Genomic DNA, 18,041 nt, shown 5'->3' on the forward strand with positions numbered 1-18,041 from the left:
GTAGAGCAGTGCAGAGAGAATCTCTCAATAGATGATACGAGACGAGACACAAGATCAGCAGGGAAAAAAGGGGAGGACAGGAGCAAGAAAAATCCCCAGGATCACAGAAAAGAAATATGCCCCCAAATCACAGAAAAGATGGGGGTATGTAGCAAGTTAGGCGGGATGAGAGCCGGGATACGAGACCGGTGCGCGTACAGCTGACGCTCGTTATCACTCACGCACCGGTCTCGTATCACGGAGGAGATTGTGGAGCATAAAATGGACGAGCGATCAGACTGTCAGTGAGAGAGGACAGGGCACGAATTGGTGTTTATGTTTGGGGGCCGGCAGTCGACCGTGAGGTGGCTGCCGGTCTTTCATTAACGTGTTTATTTTTTGTTTTATTTGATTAAAGTTTGTTAAATGTTCGCCGGTTCCCACCTCCTTCCTTCCCTTCTAACGAACTTTATTACAGGAGTCCATTACAATAATCCACCCTGCTGGTGATGAAAGCATGCACAAGTTTCTCTAAGTCTTGACTGGAAACAAAGCATCTTAATTCTTGCAATATTTTTCAGATCATAATATGCTGATTTAGTTGCTTTGACATGACTACTGAAGCTAAGGTCTGACTCTAGAGACACACCAAGATTCCTGACTTGATTTTTTGTTGTTTGACCTTTAGAGTGAAGGTACGCGTTCACCTTGAGAACTTCATCTTTATTTCCAAACGCAATGACTTCAGTTTTGTCTTTGTTTAACTGAAGAAAGTTTTGGCACATCCAACTATTTATTTCATCAATGCATTTGAGCAGGGAGTCAATGGGGCTGTAATCATTAGGCAATAGGGCTAAGTATATCTGTGTGTCGTCTGCATAGCTGTGGTAAGCAATTTGGTTATTTCTCATTATTTGGCTCATTGGGAGCATGCACAGGTTGAATAGGAGAGGCGCAAGAATTGAGCCTTGAGGGACTCCGCATGTCATGGATGTCCACTCAGACTTATGGTCACCTATACTCACATAATAACCTCTCGCTTCTAAGTATGACTTGAACCATTTTAGGACTATCCCAGAAAGCCCCACCCAGTTTTCCAGCCTGTCTATAAGTATGTTGTGATCGACCGTGTCAAATGCAGCACTGAGGTCGAGTAGGACCAGCACTGATAATTTGCCTGAATCAGTACTTAAGCGAAAATCTCTGTGCTGTGATGCGGATGGGAACCCATATTGAAAATTGTCAAAGTATCCGTTTGAGCTTAAGAATTTGTTCAGCCGGTTGAAGACAACATTTTCAATGATCTTACCTATGAAGGGAAGATTTGAGATCGGTCTATCGTTGTTTAATATGGTCTTATCCAGATTGCTCTTTTTCAGGAGGGGTTTGACAACAGCAGTTTTCAGGGAGTTTGGGAAACTTCCAGAGAGAAGTGAGGCATTTACCACATCTAGGAGATCTGCTTCTAAACAGTTTTACACACTTTTGAAAAATTAGGAACATGAATTAAAAACAGAACGCCTATAGAGCCCGTAAACACTTAACAGTTTTCACGACAAGTATGATGGAATTTGATCATAACCGCTGATCGCTATTTCTGTAGTCAGCATCAAATGTTTATTTAGACAGATAAAATCCTTCAATGTGTCAAAATATTTATAAGCCAATCGTTATCAGTCGTCTTCACTAAGATTGTATTAAATGGGTTCATATTTACGACTAGCACTTGCAATTGATGACGGCTGCACTAGAGACTGTACACTGTAACAAAAGAAATGTTGACAAACATAAAAAAGCTATTGTTGTGTTATTATATTGGATGCTTTTAAATAACAAATTATTGGAAGAACGAATGCAACAGCAAACACTATATTAAGCTACAGAATGTTTTAGTAGGCCTATACCCACAACAACCATATCCTGAGTTTCTTTATCGAGCACGTGCAGAGGTTGAGTAAAAGCACAAGTAATAATAACGTAGAGATCATAACCTTACGAGTCGCCACGCGATCATCATGAGATATTGTTTTACATGCCTTGTAAAGAAAAATTCAATAATAATGCGCGGTTCGGACACTGCAGGTATAAAAAGCCTTGTGGTTGTTACCTCGATCAGGTTATTTAGGACGCTTTGTATTTTTGTGTTGATTTTTTTCATTAATTAACTAGTTTTTAACTTTTAAATTGCGTTAAGAGGAAGACGACAACATTTCTGTTTTGGTGCTCCAGACTTGTGCGTTACTGTGTTGTGTAAAGATAAAGAGCTTTTTTACATCTGGAATCATTTACGAATAATTAATTACTTTCTTGACTCTTTTCATTACCATACATGAAGTATAAAACAAAAAACTCATAAACTTGGAAAAAATAAAAAGGTGAACATGCTTTACTATTGGATTCTATTACTGACAAACCGGGAATATAAGCCTCATCTATTTGGGTACACAGACAACGGAACAAAACTCTTTTAGAGATGTTTAATGTGCAGTGGTCTGAAGCAGTGGTTGGGTATGTGCCCCTTTCTGTCTGTCAAAGACTGGAATCAGTTCCAGTCGCTAGAAAACATAGTAAGTGTGTTGTGTCTGGTCACAGGCGTAAATTTCATTTAACAGTAGGGGGGGACAATAAACATAACATTTCTTAAGAGCAATTTTTAAAGGGGATTTTTTTATGTCGTTGTGGAATTTTCTTATTCCTTAATCTAGGTTGAGTCAATTTTGACAAACGTAATACACAGAGAAAAATGGAAGTACTTTGCAAAGTATTTTATTGTCGTTTAATCTGCATCATAAGCAATGAGATGGTGCAGAGAAAAGGCGCTCTTTCCTCCTGCACACAGAGTATATATTAAAACCAGTGGTGTGCGGTGGATTTAAAAATTAGGAGGCAGATTTCTACCCATGTAATTTTTGTTCATCTCTGCACTTTTAACAAGTGCGTTTGTCAGAAAACCAGTGTCATTTCAGTGTTTATGTGTGAAAAATTCCTCTTTTTAATTACTACAAGTTCATTACAGTATGTACTTCTGATTTTTGTAGTTTTTTATTTTTCCTGCTTTGGGAAAAGGTACATCAACACCACCTTCATCTTATTCTGGAACATTTGGGATTTCCTATATAAGAATAACATCATTACCAATACCATCAATTTAATTATTAGCAGTCCCAGAAATACTCAAAGCATTTAAGAGATCAAATCAAATAGATGTGACTTACTTTAGCCTTGCTGCTATCCTGAGCAAACCTGATCACAAGCAAATGTTTTTGAACAAATCTGAACCACGTAATATTCTGTCACCATCGATAACTCCTCTGCCTCCGCAATCTCCGACACGTATCCTAAACTCCGATTAATACAACTAATAAAACAATTTAATTAACGTTCAATCTAATTTAGCGCCCGCAGTTTAAAATGTATGACGAAGACGAGCAGGAAGGCGGGATCTCGCTGATGAGTTAATCCAATCATAGCTCGTTGGAGGCAATGCCTCCTCTCACGTGACTTTTCTCCATTCTTTTCAATTAAAAAGTTCAAAGTTCAGATTTTGCAACTTGCGCGAATAACGTGAATGCTCAATTCACGCCGCCTCATTCGCGTGAATCGCACCGCAAGTAGGTCTATCGTGTCTTTGCATTGACTTAACATGTAAACCACTCTCTCTTAACGCTTCATTCGTGCTTAGCTGTGTGGAAATATTTCAAAATCTATGATGACGACCCACTGTGAATTTTGGGCTTTGAAAATGTTTGATATTTTTTCATAATATGAGTTGAAGTTGTTAAAAATAAAGATGCTGATATGTTCATTAGTCTCATTGTGTTGTTCTTAGAAAATTGCCACAAACCAAAAAATCTAGCATCGGTATCGGCGAGTACCAGGGAAAAAGTATCGGTATCGTACTCGATCCTTAAAAAGTGGTATCGGTGCATCCCTAGTTTACACAATTATTTTAGCCATAGTTTACATCAGATAATACTAACACCTGTCGGACCCTGTGGTCGTGTGGATGGTGCTACAGACTTGTGGTGCAACTATGCTTTGGGCGACCCGATTTCAAGTCCCGGGTCGTGGTCCTTTTTTCCATTCCTGCTGCCTTTTTTCCTCTTCATCACTTCCTGTCTGTCTATCTGTCTGTCTCCACTTTCCTGTCAAAATAAACAAAGCCAAAATATATATAAAATACTAACACCTGTTACATTGTACTCTTGTTATGTTGACAACATGGCTAAACATTCATTTGGCTGAAATGGATCAGAAAAACAACCACATATTTGCATGTTAGCTTAAGTCCACTTTTGGAAAAATTGTAGCCTATGGGTTAGGCCTGTTTGGCAGCAATAACAATAAATTAATTCACCATTATGGCGTTCTGAAACTCTAATTCTAAAAGTATTTTGAGAAATGAGAAATGTTTTTTTAACAGATTGGAAAGCAAAGGGGGTCCAATGTTGTTTGATGATCAACATTCTTCAAATGATCCTATTTTGTTTTCTACAGAATAAATAGGTTTAGTAACTGGTGAAAATGTTCGTTTATTGGTGAAATAATCCTTTATTTCACGGTAACAGGACTTTATGTGCAAAATGGACTTGCTAATATTAATTGTGAATACCAAATACAGTTGAGCGTGTCAATCTAAATGGTCCAAACTTCAGCTAAAATGGAAGAATTGTGAGTTTATTTAAGTGTTCTGTATATTGTGTTGAGTGTATTGACACAACTTGAGTGTGATTTTACAAGGACCATGATCTTGCTGTTAAGAGTTGTAAAGGAACTGATGAACGTAATAAACTTCTTAAATGATCATTTATCATTTTTACTTTGGCAAAAAAGAAAATGAACCCTGTTACACATTCATTTCACTTTTTTCTACAGACAACATTCCAGAAGACTCTTTATTTCTCTGCCCACGTCAAGATAAAACTGACATCTGATTCTTGGCAGCATTATAAACAGATCCACAAACATGTCCTTATTGTTTGACGCGTTGTATTAATGCATAACTTTGGATGTTGTATATAAACTATGTGTGTGCAGCCAGACATATTGAAGTGGAAGGGAAGTGAGTTTTCATCAGTGTTTATGGAATAGTTTTGGGTCGTTCTGAGTGACTTAAAACTTCTCAAGTAGCGTTAATATAATTCATTTTTATGTATATAGCGCTTTTCACAATGTGCATTGTTCCAAAGCAGCTATACATGGGAAAATAAGAAAAACACAGTACATGGTGTTTATAGAACAAGATAAATTATTCTAGTAAATAATATCTAATGTCAGCATCTCCTGGTGGTTTATTTAGCATATTTGCATTAAGTGAATGCTTGGCTGTAAAGATGTGTCTTTAGTCTAGATTTAAATTGGGTGAGTGTGTCTGATCCTGGAATAATATCAGGAAGGTTATTCCAGAGTTTAGGTGCTACGTATGAGAAAGCTCGACCCCCTTTGGTGGATTTAGTTATTCTAGGTATTATCAAAAGAGTTTTGAGATCTTAGAGAGCGTGATGGGTTGTAGTGTGATAGAAGCTCTGTTAGTAGGTAGGGGCTAAACCCTTTAAGGCTTTATAAGTGATTAAAAGAACTTTAAAGTCAATACGATACTTAATCGATACTTTATAGGGTTAGGGTACCTGCGATCCTGAAGGACAGCTGTCATGAATCTGCCTTCATGTCATGTCTATTCTTGGTCTTGAGGTAGATTCATGACAAAGTCTTATGTTTTATGTGAGAGAGAGATGTTGGTTCGATCGGCTTTCTTGCTCTCTCTCAGGTCCGTGTCTTTGTTCCCGCCATCTCGTTTCCTCGTTAACCTTCCCTGTGTGTTTCAGTACCCGCACCTGACCCTTGTTAATTATCCTCTGTCTGTCTCCCTTTAAAATATCCTTGTGTTCATTGTCCTGTGCTCGTTCGTTGTATGTGTTACCTTGCCTGTGCATGTTACCTTCCTTGAATGTTAGAGTTCCTAGTTCCCTTGGTCTTGGTCTTGGTCTTGGTCTTGGTCTTGGTCTTGGTCTTGGTCTTGGTCTTGGTCTTGGTCTTGGTCTTGGTCTTGGTCTTGGTCTTGGTCTTGGTCTTGGTCTTGGTCTTGGTTTTGATAGTCTCTGTGTTAAGTTAGTAGTTTGTTTTTGCCCCCCATGTGGGAAGTGTTTGTTTTCAGTGTTTGTATTATAGTTTATTTAGTGTTTGTCCCCATTGTGGGTGTTTGTTTTGTTATTTATTATTAAAGTCTTGTTAAAACCCCTTCATCCCTGCTGCCTGCGCTTGGGTTCTCCTCTGTGATTCATAACAGACAGCGCTAACGTCGAAGCTGTCGTGCTGCACGCGGGAGTGAACGACGTCAGAATGCGGCAGTCGGAGATCCTGAAGAGGGACTTCAGGAGTCTGATCGAGACTGTACGCAACGCATCGCCCACAGCGAGGATTATCGTATCAGGACCGCTGCCTACCTACCGACGAGGGAATGATAAGTTCAGTAGACTTTTTTTGCTTAATCAATGGTTGATGTCATGGTGTATTGAACAGAAGCTGCTCTTTGTAAATAATTTTGATCTGTTCTGGGAGCGACCTTGGCTCTTCCGCCCCGACGGCCTGCACCCCAGCAGCATTGGAGCGGCTCTCCTGTCCGACAACATCTCGAAGGCGCTACGCACCTGTTGACTATGTCTCCCTCAGGTAAGTCTCCCTCAGGTAAGTCAAAACTTTAACCATAGTATGTGCGCCTCAACTGCTATAAATGTTACTGCTTCCAAATATATAGAGACTATATGTGTCCCCCGAATAATACTACAAAGTAAAAAATTTGGCAAAAGTCAGAGAACAAATCTGATCGTGATTAAACCTGAAGACAATGTAATAAACAACCAAAACCAATTTATAAAGTTCGGCCTACTTAATATTAGATCACTAAATTCAAAGGCAGTACTTGTAAATGAAATGATCACGGACAACAGTTTTGATATACTCTGTCTTACCGAGACCTGGCTTAAACCAAATGATTATTTCAGCCTAAATGAGTGTACCCCACCAAGCTACTGTTATATGCATGAGCCATGTCCGGTTGGTCGGGGTGGCGGCGTCGCTACAATATTTAGAAACTTTCTTACTGTAACTCAGAGAACAGAGCATCAATTTAAATCATTTGAAGTGCTTGCGTTGAACATAATTATTCCTAACAAAAGTAAAAAAACATTGCTTTCTTTTGCATTGGCTACGGTGTATAGACCACCTGGTCCCTATACTGATTTTCTGACAGAGTTTGCGGACTTCCTATCGGACCTATTGGTTAACGTTGATAAAATTCTAATTGTCTGAGATTTTAATATCCACGTAGATAGCGCTACCGATGCATTAGCACTGGCGTTTACAGAACTACTACAATCTTTTGGGGTAATACAACACAGTAAAGGACCCACTCATCAATTTAATCATACACCAGACCTGATTATATCTCACGAAGCCGATCTAACCAATATAGATACTATGCCTCAAAGCAACAATGTCACCGATCACTATCTTATAACGGGTACTTTGCGCACGTCAGGAATCAGCCCTTTAACTCGTTATCGACAGGGTAGAACAATCACCTCCGCTACTAAAGATAGTTTCGCAAAGAGCTTGCCAGATCTGACTCCTTTAATAACCATACCAATAAATAAAGAATCGCTCGATGTCATGACCAGGAAATTGGGTACTATTTTCTCTAATACATTAGAAGCTGTTGCTCCTACGAAGTGAAAAAAGATTAATGAGAAAATATTGCACCATGGTACAATAGCACCACTCGCGCCCTTAAAAGAGAAACTCGCAAACTAGAGCGCAAATGGATAAAATAGCAATTAGAAGTCTTTAAAATGGCGTGGAAAGAGAGTGCAAATTGTTATAAAAAGGCACTAAAAGCAGCAAAGTCTGAGCACCTTCGTAACCTCATAGAAACCAACTAAAACAATCCAAGGTTTCTATTTAGCACAGTCGCTAAATTAACAAATAAACAGACACCACCTGACCTGGCTATTCCGCCGCACCTCGGTAGCAATGAATTCATGAAATTTTTTACAGAGAAAATCGAAAACATTCGTGACAAAATTGTAAATACTCAACCTCCAAATCTTTCCTATGAATTAGCACCAACCATCGCTCCAAAACAAAGGCTCCAGCGTTTTACACCTATAAAACAGGAAGATTTAATTCAACTTATCGCAACTTCTAAACCTACAACTTGCTTATTAGACCCCATACCAACTAAATTATTAAAAGAGCTACTACCTGTTGCAATTGAGCCCATTTACAACATTATCAACTCGTCAATTAATCTAGGCCATGTCCCAGGACCCTTTAAGATGGCCGTCATTAAGCCTCTAATCAAGAAACCTAACTTAGATCCAAATGAACTTGGAAACTATAGACCGATTTCAAGTCTCCCATACCTGTCTAAAATTCTAGAAGAAGTAGTGTGCACTCAGTTGTGCTCTTTCTTACAAAATAACGACATACACGAAAAATTTCAGTCATGCTTTAGATCTCATCATAGCACTGAAACTGCGCTCGTTAAAATTACAAACGACCTGCTTATAGCATCAGATAAAGGTAACATCTCACTCCTGGTCCTGCTTGACCTTAGTGCTGCGTTCGATACCGTAGACCATAACATACTTCTAGATCGCTTACACAATTATACCTATATTGAGGGACAGGCACTACAATGGGTTAGATCTTACTTGTCAGACAGACATCAATTTGTCCATTTAAATGGGGACTCATCCAATCTAACGCAAGTAAATTATGGATTACCTCAGGGATCGGTTCTGGGACCCGTGCTGTTCTCCATATACATGCTTCCCCTCGGAAACATTATTAAAAAACATGGAATTAGCTTCCATTGCTATGCAGATGATACTCAGCTATATATCTCATCAAGACCAGATGATTCCTCCCAGCTATCCAAATTATCAGAGTGCATTGAAGATATAAAACATTGGATGACCTGTAATTTCCTTCTTTTAAATTCTAATAAAACAGAAATATTACTTATCGGACCAAAGACACGCAAACCAAATATTTCTGATTATAAACTGCAAGTTGAAGGATGCACTGTTACTCCAACAAATACAGTAAAAGATTTAGGCGTTATATTAGACAGCAACCTGTCATTTCGAAATCACATCTCAAATGTCACAAAAACAGCCTTTTTCCACCTAAGAAATGTGGCCAAGTGATGAAATATTCTGTGTGTTGCTGACGCGGAGAAGCTTATTCATGCATTTATGACCTCAAGACTTGACTACTGTAATGCGCTACTTAGTGTTTGTCCTGCATCATCAATAAACAAACTACAGTTAGTTCAGAACACAGCTGCCAGAGTTCTAACCAGATCCAGAAAATACGATCACATAACCCCAATGTTATCAACCCTTCACTGGATACACATTAAGTATCGTATTGACTTTAAAGTTCTTTTAATCACGTATAAAGCCTTAAAGGGTTTAGCCCCTACCTACCTAACAGAGCTTCTATCACACTACAACCCATCACACTCTCTAAGATCTCAAAACTCTTTTGATAACACCTAGAATAACTAAATCCACCAAAGGGGGTCGAGCTTTCTCATACGTAGCACCTAAACTCTGGAATAGCCTTCCTGACACTATTCGAGGATCAGACACACTCGCCCAATTTAAATTTAGATTAAAGACACATATTTTCAGCCAAGCATTCACTTCATGCTAAATATGCTAAATAAACCACCAGGAGATGCGGACATTAGATATTATTTGCTAGAATAATTGGATTTATTACACCATGTAGTGTGTTTGACCCTTTCTTGGGTTTTTCGTTTTTCCCCTGTAAAGCTGCTTTGGAACAATGCAAATTGTGAAAGCGCTATATAAATAAAATTTAATTGAATTTAATTAATGTGTAGCCAGTGAAGGGTTGATAACATTGGGGTTATGTGATGGTGTTTTCTGAACTAACTGTAGTTTGTTTATTGATGATGCAGGACAAACACTAAGTAGCGCATTACAGTAGTCAAGTCTTGAGGTCATAAATGCATGAATAAGCTTCTCCGCGTCAGCAACACACAGAATATTTCATCACTTGGCAACATTTCTTAGGTGGAAAAAAGCTGTTTTTGTGACATTTGAGATGTAAATGTATTTCTGTCTAATATAACGCTTAGATCCTTTACCGTATTTGTTGGGGTAACAGTACATTCTTCAATTTCCAGGTTATAATCCGAAATATACGGATATAATACAGAATAATATTCACTTACTGTAACGAGAAGTGATCGAACAGACCAGAAAGACCTGAAAAATAAAGACCAATATATTAGAAGTCACATTTAAACAGACACTATATAGATATTTAGCATTGTAAGACGTTTCTCATTATTCTGACCGATTAGTCTGGGTCAGCTGTGGTCTAATGGTTAGAGCGTTGGGTTTGTGATCAGAAGGTTTGAATGTCACTGCCAGCAGGTCATGACTGAAGGGCCCTTGAGAAAGACACCTTACCCCTGATTGCTCTGCAGTAATGTGACACTGTATAAAACTACCTGTAAGTCGCTTTGGATAAAAGCGTCTGTCAAATGAATAAATGTAAATTTGCTTCATCCTCTCAAAAGGCGGTAATGTTGCAGGATTTTAACGGTATTTATGTGTGCAGTAAACATCAGTGATCGACGAGAATGACAGCAATTTAAAAACACAGAGCTTTTATGTGGGAAAATGTGGCACATTACGTAATACGTGTAAAAAGGGCGGGGAAAAAAACAATGGGGAAACAAACTAAAGTCGCATAATGAGATTGCTTTCTATAATGTCATTGATGTTTTTTGATGAGCTATACCCTAGAATGGCAAAGAAATCTAACAAAGTATCTAACCTCAGAAAAAACATTTTGAAGATGACCCTTCAGAAAAATATTTATTGATTTGCTAGTAGATTTAATTCTGAATTTTTTGCGTGTCGCAAAATAAAACGCAAGTTTTTAATGGATGCTGATTGGTTGGATGTTATTACATGACCTGCGGTGCGCTTTCGTTATTGGGCCTGTAAAAGTATTTATATATTTTTTATATTAATTAATTAAATACTTTAGCATTTTTATTTAACTTTATTTTCAGTTTGCCTTAAGCGCAGTCCGCGTATGTTTGGGTGCATGTTTGTGTCTGTGTGCTTACTGCCTGTTTAAAGACTTCCACCTATTCATTTCAGTCCCTGTGAGTCATTGTCTATGTGTTATAGCCTAAACTATTCTTCCCATTTTTTAAGACCACTGTGGCGAGCGGGCCAGTGGCCAATCAGCGTCGCCATGGCAACGGTGCAATTAAGCCGCCACACCTGCGGATCGTCAACACCTGGTCCCAATCAAGCTCACCCTTTATAACCAGAGGAAGAAGAGGAAAGGGTGAGCTTGGTCCTCCATTGAATCTGTTGATGTTTAATGTGTGGTTTTGTCCATGTTTCAGAGACCAGCGGCTGATGATCCCCAGGCACACTTCACGGAACACGCAACACTTCACAACTTTCACCTACGAGGCACGAGCACCCCACAACCCGGAAGTACGCAGAGCTAATTCCCCACGACTCCTCTCACTTACAATTACTCACTGTGCCTCAATAAATCACCCTTCGGGGCTCAAAGTTGGAAGTTCTGTGTCCGTCTTGCTTTATGCCTGCCACACCACATTGAATAAAGGCAATTTTTTTGCGAACTTGAGATACAGCAATTGCAACAAAAGTCAACCAGTTTTTAACTATTCTGAGGATACATTTAAAAAAAAATGAAAATGCAAAAAATCTCCCAAACAAAATAGGACGTTAGAGGGTCACTTCGCCCCTGATACTTTTGGAGTCTGGATCGACACCGGTGAGGCACACAATACATGTACATTCAATGAAACAATGATTTATGTTTTGACATAAACCTACCAGATTGTTCTCATTATGATTCCTTTGAGAATCCACGTCTATCATACTGACAAAAAAAGGCTTCTCCGAAATGACACAGCTATTATGTTCAGCCGAAATTAGGCAATATAGCTGTCCAATAAACGTTAAACATAAAAAAGTTACATAATATAATATTTACTAGGTCTATCTTACTATACATATTTTATTAAATAGGCTATTCTTAAAATATTTTATATATTTAAGTGGTTATTATATATTCAAGGAATCTCTGTACATAAAAAGCCAGGGGCCTGTACCATGAAGCTGGTTTAGGTGGCTAGCCAGCTATGTTTCAGTTTAGTTTGAGCCAACCCTGGGTTTTAGGTACCATGAAAGTAGCTCGGCTTTAATCTGTGTTCGTCGCCATGGTATCTAACGCTGCACGGCTAACCTGCTCCGGGCCAGGTTATGTTCTGTATTCGAGATCTCAGACTGAAGTTTGACCAATCAGCTGTGAGCAAAGAAACATATAGATGACGTAACTAATTCCCAGCGCCTGTTCTCTGTTGCAATGGCTTCACCTTTTCTCACAAATCCTGTGGACATCTCGTGCAAATTGTTAGACGAGCACTTCGTAGAGAAAGAGTTTTTAGGGACAGACAAAATCCCCTTGACTTTCCTGATAGTTACTTGTACGAAAGATACAGATTTTCCGTGGAAGGAATGTCTTATCTTTGCAAACTTCTTGAGCCTCACATAACAAATGTGACTCGTTGAAGTCATGCCCTTACTGTACCGCAAATGGTATGTATTGTGTTGCATTTTTTTGCAAGTGGTACATACTTGTATGTGGTCGGTGATGCAGAGAATCTAGGGGAAAACACGGTCTGTCCAACCATTCGCAAGTTGGTCCTCGCTCTGCAGGGGTACATAAATAGCCACAAAACCGCTTCAATGTGGCCCTCAGTAAAACCAGTGTCAAGATCGAGATGACTTTTGGCATCCTAAAGGCACGTTTCAACTGCCTTAGTCGTTTTAGAGTGTCACCACAGCTATCACAGATAGTGGCTGCATGTACCAGTCTGCACAATATAGCCACTATCAGAAAGGAGCGAGAACCACCACAAAACCAGCTTCTTCCCCATCACACTTGACCACCCAGCTGGCGCAGCTGTCAGAGATGCAATCACGACACAATATTTTACTTAATAAAAGCACACTGACACTGCAGATAGGTCTCAAACAGTTTTATTGGTCATGTGGAGGAAGAAAAAGAGCAAGAGAAAATTACATCAATAAACAATCAAAGTGTTCATACTAAAGGGTTACTTGTTAAAAAAAAGTTCACACACTGAGATCAGTTTTTTCCAGCTGTTTGATCTCCAATTTAATTTTTCAGCTTACAGTCCAGCTCCTTCAGTGAACAGTCTAGTTCTAGTCTGCAGCCCGATCCACTATGCACCAATCCCCAATGGTCCCTCCCGCACGTGGTGAGCCCAATGGGAAGCGGCCCCACGTCGCTCCTTTGGGCTGAGCCCGGCCGAACCCCGTGGGGAAATGCCCGGCCACCAGGGGCTCGCATACGTGCACCGACCCCGGCCCTGGCTCTAGGGTGGTGCCCCGGATGCGCCCAATACCGTGCGACGTCACGGTCCTTGAAATCTTTTTCATCATAAGGGTTTTTTTGAACCACTCTTAGTCTGACCCGTCGCCTAGGACCTGTTTGCCTTGGGAGACCCTATCAGGGGAATATAGCCCCAGACAACATAGCTCATAGGGTCACTCTCCACCACGTTAAGGGGGCGGTTCAAGGAAGCCTCTTGTTTTATAAGGTGTAATCCTTCTGGAGCCAAAAGAACTCTTTCCCAAGTCAAAATGAAACACAAAAGGTAATATTTGATTTTAACTGTTGTAAGATCAATATCTTAAGTTACTGTTACAGTATTTTTCCTATATAGCTAATAGATGCCAATCTAACTGGAGGGGGTCCACCTGCAGGTGCTGTGTAGCAACGGACGTAGCATGGACTCGGACGTTGCGTCGAGTCGGACGGTGTGTAGGTTCGTCACCCGCTGGTCTCTGTTAGAGAAGGAAAAATACCACACGTTAGTCAGGGGACCAGGTGGTGACGGTCTGCGGGTCAGTTGTGGCCTGGTGGTTAGAGAGTTGGGCTTGTGATCAGAAGGTTGCCGGTTCTAATCTCAGTGCCCCCCCCCCCAAGCGTCGATGTGTTTACGGCGATTCGTTTTATTAATATATTCGTTAAATTAATATACAGATTCTTAAACATCTCACAGGAGGTGCTTAGAAGAGTTGTCAGTGCAAACGACCGAATATGAAACAACAATTCTTTTTAATTATGCAACTATTAACAATTATGCAATTATTAAATAATTAGTTCTCAAAAACACATTGCTAACAAAAACACATTGAAAGTCGGCTTTAACAAAGATTTCAACAGCTTAAGGTTCTCAGTCATTAGATGTTTAGTATACACCAAAATGTCTGGTTATATTTTGGTAACGTTTTGAACATGTTATTGCAACGCGGAGATCACTGAGAGCAAAAAGACACGGACATAAACATATAGTTTACAATCTAATCATGGAGCCTTTAGCCCCGTATATAGCCAACAGTTTGATCCTTAAGAATTCGTTTATAATTGAAGCATTTAACAGTCAGTTATTCATTTATCAGCTTCATCTCATGAGTTCTATGGCCACGCCCACTTCTCAGGAAACGAAACGAAAGTTGAGAGAAGTGCGCGAGCTCTGTTTCTCTTCCTCCTCTTCTTCCTCGTCCTCAGTCGCTTCAGTTAAGCGGAGGATCGGATCAGAGCAGCTGAGTGTCAGATACATGTGGTCATAACACACACACTGTAGGTAAGACGACACAAAGCTGACCGTCCACTTGCTTTTGTGTTCCGTGTTTGTTTAGCTTTAGCATGTGACTGGAGGAATAGGTCTGATCGGGATGTATCACATCATCGCTACTGTTTAAATGACACACACAGTCTATTTCTTCCTTCAAGTAAACTTGTCTAAGCTAAATTCTGGTTAGCCTGCTTGTTATTGTGTCATATCGTGTTTGTTTTGGGCTGTCTGTGGTGCAGATGTATTGTATAATACTGTTATTAAGCACAGATCGCGATCGTTAAGCTATCGATAGATGCGAGACGCGTTTTGCTTGTTTAATACATTAGAAGACGGTAGTGACTTTACATGCTCGCAATTCAGACACGTCATGTGGCCTGGATTATAATACATGACGTTAAAGACATGATATGTCATATATAAATATGTTCATACATTTATATGTATACACGTACGCGTGTCTGCCCGCAATGATTCAATTGATAATTTCTATAAATTAATCATTCACAATGATAACAAGTGGGACGCAGTTACGTTTCATTTTGTGGGCAATAACTTGCGCGACAGCGGCCTCTATTGGCAGCGTGTAGATGAACAGTAGTGCATTGTCTGCTTCTATTCGCTCATTTATATTTATGTTAAACGTGCTGTAATTATTTCGATAGATTTCAGTGCTTGAAGTGGGGGAAACTTACTTTTGTGTTCCGTGTTTGTTTAGCTTTAGCATGTGACTGGAGGAATAGGTCTGATCGGGATGTATCACATCATCGCTACTGTTTAAATGACACACACAGTCTATTTCTTCCTTCAAGTAAACTTGTCTAAGCTAAATTCTGGTTAGCCTGCTTGTTATTGTGTCATATCGTGTTTGTTTTGGGCTGTCTGTGGTGCAGATGTATTGTATAATACTATGTTATTATGCACAGATCGCGATCGTTAAGCTTTTTTTAAGCGTTTTGCTTGTTTAATACATTAGAAGACGGTATTGACGTTACAGGCTCGCAATTCAGACACGTCATGTGGCCTGGATTATAATACATGACGTTAAAGACATGGTATGTCATATATAAATATGTTCATACATTTATATGTATACACGTACGCGTGTCTGCCCGCAATGATTCAATTGATAATTTCTATAAATTAATCATTCACAATGATAACAAGTGGGACGCAGTTACGTTTCATTTTGTGGGCAATAACTTGCGCGACAGCGGCCTCTATTGGCAGCGTGTAGATGAACAGTAGTGCATTGTCTGCTTCTATTCGCTCATTTATATTTATGTTAAACGTGATGTAATTATTTCGATAGATTTCAGTGCTTGAAGTGGGGGAAACTTACTTTTGTGTTCCGTGTTTGTAGTTTGTTATAGAAATGGAGGCGTTTGGATGCCGGAGAACAACATGTTTATTAGCTCACCTGGAGAGCCCGTATGAAAACGTGTCTCCAGTATACAAAATGTGTGCCACCCCCAGGGGGCATTCCAGAACCATATATGAACACAGCTTTCTAATACACAGCCTATATGCAACTAGATTGCATATCATCATTTATCTACATCCCCCTTCCTTAGTTTTGTACTTCCCTTTAAAAGAAAACTCTTTAATTTCATAAACATCTTTGTAACATCTATAAATTGTAAAACTTAGATTATAACTGAAATAGGGCTGCAACAACGAATCGATAAAATCGATAAAAATCGATTATTAAAAACGTTGGCAACGAATTTCATTATCGATTCGTTGTATCGCGCGACTATAACGCGCGCCACATGTTTGAGTGGGGTGAGCGTGGCGTTTAAGTTGCGTGTCAGCTCTGTGGCGGCTGCGTCGTGTTTTCTGTATCTTTGCACACCAGCACCGTGCCTGACGCGGCCCTGGCGCGCTGCTGCTGCTATAGGTGACATAGAGGGAGGCCGCCGACAGACAAGGGTCTTGTATTCACGACAAGTTTAAACTTTTTTCACATAACCTACACCTTCCAAAATCCGAAAAAATGAGTAAGTAGGCTGTCTGTTTATTTAAATAACATTTCCAAATGTTTTGTAGCTTTATTACCTGATGTTGGACCGTCACTCAGATGACACACTAGACTACGTTGTTATTGTAGTGTGTCATCTTTTTTTCCATTTTTAATCACATTGTTAAGAGCATAAAAAACAAAAATAATTCAGTCACCAATACATTTTGGGGTTCAATACGAACCACAATACGTATTAAGATGATTCTCAGATATGTAATTAAAGATGTAACGTAATCAATTGATGCACGAGTTTACTTTATGCAATATGTGTTTAAGATGGACATAAATTAATATTCCCATTCAATGCAATGTATCTTTTCATTGGATATAGCCTAAGCATTTTCTTGGAGGAAGATTTTATGGAAAAAAGTAGTTGATTGGAGTATTCATTTGCAACATTTTAGTAATAATATCTCATACTTAATAGGAATATTAATGTATAATTTATTTCAATATTCACTTGTTGTTTCTCCAAAAATGCATTATAAACATGATTTAAGTCCTGATGTTTTCTACAGTGGACATGTAAACCCCGTAACGTGTAGATGTTGGTTTAATGAAATTCAATTTGAAAATACGTTCAAATAAATGATGATTAGCTTTCAAACATCAAAATGGCATTCATTAATATGTATTCGTGTACAAAATTACATATAAACATCTTTTCCTATTCTATTTTGCCTGGAAACGCTTCCAACACGCTTGCGTGTCTCGTGACAATTGGCGTCGATTCAATTCCTAGCATGCACGCGTTTTCCGTGCGGCTCGTCTCACGCAGGCAGTGTGCAAGCTCTAACCTGTTAACATGGGAGCCGATTTAAAAACGGTCACGCCAGGCTTCTGAGACGCTCACGCCACGCATCTAGTGTGTCACAGGACTAAAAAAAGTTGATCGCGCCGCGCAGCATAACGGAGAAAAAATATATTAAAAAAGCAGAGCGGAGGTAGAGGAAAGACCATCAGAGAGACCCGAAAAAATTCCAGAAAAAAACAGCAAACCATGAGAGGCTTCTTGATGGGAAATGCATCATGTAAACCACAGCCAGCTGTAATAATAATATAATAAGTAATAATAAAGCTTTTGAAATATGTTTTGCAATGTCAGTTCTATTTTTCAATAAAGGGTTGAAAATGAATGCTTTAAAAATTTGTATCCGATTCATCGATTAATCGAACAAATAATCGACAGATTAATCGATTATTAAAATAATCGTTAGTTGCAGCTCTAAACTGAAAATGACAACAAAAATATCAGAATTACTCCTTTCAATAACATGT

The 18,041-nt window shown here is 39.2% G+C and overlaps 1 protein-coding gene across 2 annotated transcripts in view; it reads left to right on the forward strand.

Annotated features, from left to right (window-relative positions):
• Window positions 1-14,584: 14,584 nt before the first annotated feature.
• Window positions 14,585-18,041, forward strand: part of LOC306910865 (E3 ubiquitin-protein ligase rnf213-alpha-like) — a 99,334-nt gene continuing 95,877 nt past the window's right edge. Inside the window, exon 1 of one of the 2 annotated variants that reach the window (XM_079485744.1) lies at window positions 14,585-14,749. The gene's annotated coding sequence lies outside the window, so the exon portion shown is untranslated. The remainder of the gene's footprint in view (window positions 14,750-18,041) is intronic. The other variant, XM_079485745.1, reaches the window with a different exon arrangement.

The sequence above is a fragment of the Barbatula barbatula genome (assembly GCF_947034865.1).
Source record: "Barbatula barbatula genome assembly, chromosome: 22".
Lineage (NCBI taxonomy): Eukaryota > Metazoa > Chordata > Actinopteri > Cypriniformes > Nemacheilidae > Barbatula > Barbatula barbatula.